The sequence below is a fragment of the Dromiciops gliroides genome, chromosome 6, assembly GCF_019393635.1.
Source record: "Dromiciops gliroides isolate mDroGli1 chromosome 6, mDroGli1.pri, whole genome shotgun sequence".
NCBI lineage: Eukaryota > Metazoa > Chordata > Mammalia > Microbiotheria > Microbiotheriidae > Dromiciops > Dromiciops gliroides.
This window is the reverse complement of record NC_057866.1, coordinates 169,014,472-169,020,471: the sequence shown is the minus strand read 5'-3', so window position 1 is coordinate 169,020,471 and position 6,000 is coordinate 169,014,472.

Below are 6,000 nucleotides of genomic sequence, written 5' to 3'. Positions count from 1 at the left end.
TTTTCTTCAGTGAGATTATGTACCTTTTTTTCCGTTTGGCTAAGTGAATTTTTTAAGGTATTGTTTTCTTCAGTGAGATTATGTACCTTTTTTTCCGTTTGGCTAAGTGAATTTTTTAAGGTATTGTTTTCTTCAGTGAGATTATGCAGCTTTTTTTCCATTTGGCCAAGTGAATTTTTTAAGGCTTTGTTTTCTTCAGCTTCCTTTTCTAAGCTGCTGATTCTTTTTTCATAGTTTTTTTGTGTTGCTTTCATTTCTCTCCCCATTTTTTCTTCTACCTCTTGCAATTGATTTTTAAAATCCTTTTTGAGCTCTTCCAGGAAGGCTTTTTGTTCTTGCGACCAATTCACCTTCCCTTGTGAGGCTTCAGATGTAGACAATTTGAGGCTATTGTCCTCATCTGAGTTTGTGTTGGCTTCTTCCCTATTGATACAGAAGCTCTCAATGGAGAGGGCTCTTTTTTGCTTCTTACTCATTATTGCAGCTTATTTATTTATTCTTTAAGTTGAGGTCTGCTCTGGGGGCACCAGGGTCCCTGTTTTGGGCTTCTTGTGCAGGTGTATAGGTGCTGTGTGACCGGGCTTTTACTCTGAGGCCTTTATGGTGTGTGGAGATCCCCTGTCCTGCACTTCCTGTCTGATTGTGCTCGGCCAGCCAGGCGCCAGACCCCGGCGTCTGATCCCGCCGTTCGTGGCCCTCTTGGCCGGTGCAGGTAAGTTTTTCCACTGTCCTTCTTGGCCACCAGATTTTTGAACCAGGTTCCGGGAGCCTCAGTTGTTCGGCTGTGACCCGCAGCTCCTGCTGATTTGCCCCGACCCCCTCGGCGCTGGGTTGCTGCCCTGCGCTGGGCCTCCCTTTTGCCCGAGTCAGACCGACCTTTTCCTGAAGTCTTCTAAATTATCTCTGGTTGGAGGACTGTGTCTCTCTGTCTCTTTGCAGGTTCTGTAGTTTCAGAATCCGTCCAGAGGCTTGATTTAATGTTCGTTTTGAGGGAACAGAAGGAGAGCTCAGGCAGCTTGCTGCTTCCTCTCCGCCATCTTGGCTCCGCCCCCTCTTACCATGTATTTTTATGTCTTTAAATATTTCCCAATAACATGTAAAAAATGTAACAATATTTTTTAATTCTAAATTCTTTGTCTTTCTCCCATCCCTTCCCCCTCCTGAAGAAGGCAAGCAATCTAATATCAATTATACATGTGGATTAATGCAAAACATTTCCATATTAACCATTTTGCAAAAGGAAACAGACAAAAAAAATAAAACAAGAAAACTAATTTGTTTAAAAGGAAAGAAATGATGAGCAGAACGATTTCAGAAAAACCTGGGAAGACTTATATGAACTTAGACAAAGTGAAGTGAGCAGAACCAGAAGAATACTGTACACAGTAACATTAATATTGTATGGAGTAATTTTCATCAGTGAACTTTTGTACCTTTTTTTTATGTGGCCAATTCTGTTTTTAAAGTGTTATTTTCTTTAGTACTTTTTGTGCCTCTTTCATAATTTTCTTCCTTTGCTTTCATTTCTTTACCTCATTTTTCCTCTATAGCTCTTATTTGAATTTTAAAATCATTTTAGCTCTTCTGCAGATTTTTATTAAGCTTGTGTTCAATTAACATTTTTTTCTTTGAAGCTTTGCTGTTTTGACGCCCTTATCTTTTTCTGAGTGTTTGTGTCTTGATCTTACCTGTCATAGTAGTTTGTTGTTGTTTTTTTATAGTCAGGTTCTTTTGTTGTTGCTGCTGTTGTTTCCTCATTTTTACACTTTATTTCTTCATTTGGAACTTTATGTTAAAGTTAGGCTCTGTTCCTGGTTGCAGAGTTTGGGGGAAGTCTATCTCAACCTTCAGGGTTTCTTGCACTTATGTTTTCAAAGCTAGTTCTGGATTTCGGGAAATTTTCAGTTCTTACAATATGGTATGATTTGGGAATAAGTGTGGTCACTGCTCTCTTGGTCCACACTCTGGCCCTTAACCAGGAAGGGCCCCTAATTCCTTGGACCTTCAATCAATACAGCTCCTCAGGACCTCTCTTCCCTTGGGATCAGAAATGATATTGTTGCTAAAAGTCCCTGGTCCCCTGGAGCCAGAAGTGATACTACCCCTTGGGGCTTCCATTCCCTCTTTAATGAAAGTGCTCCTCTTTGCCTTTGAACTATGAGCCAAAAGTGGCTATAGGCAAGGAGTTGCCAAATAACATCTGGTCCTGCATCTAGTGCCAGCACAGAGGTACCCTAATATCTCTTTCTGACCAACTGCTAGGTCCCCTTAACATCTCTGACTTGACAACTATTGAAGCTACAGATGCTTCAGTCACCACCATCAAGTCCCACTACTGGTGTTTCAACCATATAGGCTCTGGGTCAGCCTCCTCCCCCATGTCACAGATCTCTCTTTCCAAGTTGTCATGGACTGTAAGAATGTCTCACCTTGAGCTTTTGTCGGCTCTACCACTCCAGAATTTTATTTGAGGTGTTATTTTAAAGTTGTTTGTAGGGGAATGTTAGGAGAACTCAGCCAAGTGCTTCTCTACTCTGATATCTTGGCTCCCTTTATTATATCTTCTCAATGAAAACCTTTGTGCAGGTGGTAAATTGGATAAAGCACTGGCCTTGAATTCAGGAGGATCTGAGTTGAAATCCAGCCTCAGACACTTGACAATTACTAGCTGTGTTACCCTGGGCAAGTCACTTAACCCTCATTGCCCTGCAAAAACAAACAAACAAACAACTTTGTGAAAGCTAATTGGCATTATTGGTTAAGAGATACTGGAGTGATAATGACTGGAAATTATCAGTAATAAAAGGGAAATACTAACTAGTGATTACTATTTGGGAGAATATACAAAAACAAGGGCTCAAGCTGATTGCATTAGAAAAATCATTCCACTGTCCCTTGGGGTACCCCCAGAACTCTGGAGGTGGGGGAAGGAGATAAAATCTTACTTTGAGTCGACTCATCCAAGAGAGTTGGAATTGGGATAAGGATCCCCAGAGCTTTTATACATATAGCTTATGCAAGATGTTGGTACAGAACAACATAATAAGCAAAGGTGCGAAATTCAAATCTTGCCTCTTTCAGTTACTGCCAATGTATGTGTAAAATCAAGGGGTTGGACAGGATGGCTTCTAAAGTCCCTCCTCTTTCTTTTCTTTATTTTTTTTTTTGATGAGGCAATTGGGATTAAGTGACTTGCCATGGGTAACACAGCTAGTAAGTGTCAAGTGTCTGAGGCTGGATTTGAACTGAGGTCCTCCTGAATCCAAGGCCGATGCTCTATCCACTGTGCCACCTAGCTGTCCCTCATCCCTCCTCTTTCAAAACTTGAATCTTATGAATTCCATTTTACAAATATATGATTCTCAAACTAGAGTGGCAATATGAAAGAATTGTCAGAGAGCTGGTCTCAGAATCAAGAAGACCCAGGTTTAAGTACCAACTTTGAGTAATATTAACTGTGTTGCTCTGCACAAATCATTTCCCATCTCAATGCCCAAAGGCTATTGCTGAGATTCCCTGGTAGAAAAAATTCCTCAAGGAGGTCCCCACCATTATCAATAAAATCTCAAGTCCAGTCCAAACAAAAATGACATAGGGAGGTTAAGAGGATTTGTCATGGGGTGTACAAAAGATGACCCCAGTAGTGGAGATATTAAAAAAAGATTTTGGTCCCTTGTCCAGGGCTCTGCCTGATGGGCAAAGATTGTTGTCTCTATAATTACACCACTCCTTCATCCAACAAAACCCAAAGCTCACTGAATGAAGCTCATCTGGCTGTGACCATATTCTCACACAGCTTTACTTCACACAGGAGTCCAGAGAAGGAGACTGGGATTTGAGGTTATTGGGACCTTAATGTGATACAGCTGTTAGATTGGAAAAAGCTGGAAGTGGCTTTAACAAAGATGAAGCTATAATGAAGGAAAGGGGGTTGACCAAGGAAAGGAAAGGTCAAGGAAAAAAACCCTGCCATGTTGAAAGGCAATAAATCCAAAAACTAAATAGCAGTGAAGGACCTCCTCCTCACAATTTTCCTTGGGAATTCCCACAGCCTAGAAACACTTTTGGAATGTCCTCCCCAGTGTCATCTCTCTCACTACAGTGACCCAAACTATAGGTTGGATGGAGGCAGATCCATGACAATTTGTCAAAGGAAAATAATACCAGGAGACTAAAACGAAGAAAAAGTAATACAAGTGTATGGTTTGTGTCACATGGGGCAAATTACAAAACTTCAATTTTGAAAGAGAAGCAAGGAAGACACCTATTCGATGATTCTCAATTAGCTAGACCAGTGAAGTAGTGTATAGGTGTGGATAATAGAAAGGCTCAGGTAATAATACAACCTAGATCTGGAGTCAGGAGGACGGGAGTTCAAAATCTGCCCCCAACACTTATTAGCTATGTAACCTCAGGAAAGTCACTTAAACTCTCTCCAGTCTTATTTTCCTATAAAACAGGGAATAAACATAGCTCTCTCTCCCAGGGTTGTAATGAAGACAAAATGAGAAAATATTTCTAAAGGATTTTGCAAACTTTAAAGCACTAGATAAATGCTATGGCTGTTATTATTCATTATTATTACTACTAAGCTTGAACCAAGCTAGGTTTTGGGAAGTGACTCCCAGCACAGGTCTAGAACTAGAGGGAACCTCAGAGAACATCTAACCCAACCCCATCACTTTGTAGAAAAGGAAACTGAAGCACTGAGTGTAAGCAACCTGCTCACACTCATACAGTGTCAGTAGTAGGATTTACACCAAGTTCCTTTGAGCCGCAAAGTCAACACTCTTTCCATAGAATCACAGTCTCCCATAATAGAGTGAACAAATGTGAGATGACCGTACTAATTTTCAACCCTCTTGTTTTTCTTCTTTTCTTCCCATACAGAGCATATGATGGATCCTTCTCATTAAGCAATTCCCCACAAAAAAATAGAATGGGGGAGGGGGGCAAGATTGTGGCAAAACAGTAAGATTCTGTACATCATAGCCAGAAGGACTTCTAGACATTTTATGGATCATTCATCCAAACTATAAAACCAATGTGACATTTGGAAAGGCTCTGTGGCACAATGGATAGAGTGCTGGAACCGAAGTCAGACCTATCTTCCTGTGTTCAAATTTAGCCTCAGACACTTACTAGCTATGTGACCCTGGGCAAGTCATTTAACCCTTTTTGCCTCAGTTTCCTCATCTGTAAAATGCTTGGGAGAAGGAAATGGCAAATCACTCCAGTATCTTTGCCAAGACAACCTGAAATGGGGACATGAATTGTTGGACACAAGTAAATAAAGACTGAACAACAATGTTCAGTTAGAGATAAGTAAATGACTAGAAAACATACAAAAAAGGAACATTCCAAGTGTTCACAGTCAGTGGCAGTAAGTTCAGCTCTAGTGATCCAACTATATTCTTTGTACATAAGGCTAGAGACTCAACCTATCATTTCAGTGATGTGGGGGCCTCCTAAATGAGGAAATTTCCTTTGTCAGTGCGGATCAGCATCCTCTCTGCAATTTATGATCTCAGAGTATTACCTAAAGCAAAGGTGTCAAATATTCCACCCACCAGTGGCATAAGACTCACAATACTCTTGGGTGAAAAACCAGATTTAAATGTAAATGGGAAATATTTAACAGAATAAATAAAAAATACAAGATAGATCATATTAATTGTGGTTGTCTAATTCCATATGTACAGAGATCCATCCTATTTGAGTCTCACACCACTGACCTAGCGTGGTAAAAGGCTTGCCCACGGTCACAGCCAGGACTGGACAAAGGCAGGACTAGAATCTGGTTCTTCCTGGCTCCAAAGCCAGCATTCTATCGAGTATTCCACACTGCCTTTTCTGAACATGTGGTTTGTGATGACATGATCAGGGGGCAGCTAGGTGGCATGGTGGATAGAGTACCAGCCCTGGATTCAGGAGGTCCTGAGTTCAAATCCAGCCTCAGACATTTTACACTTACTAGCTATGTGACCCTAGGCAAGTCAC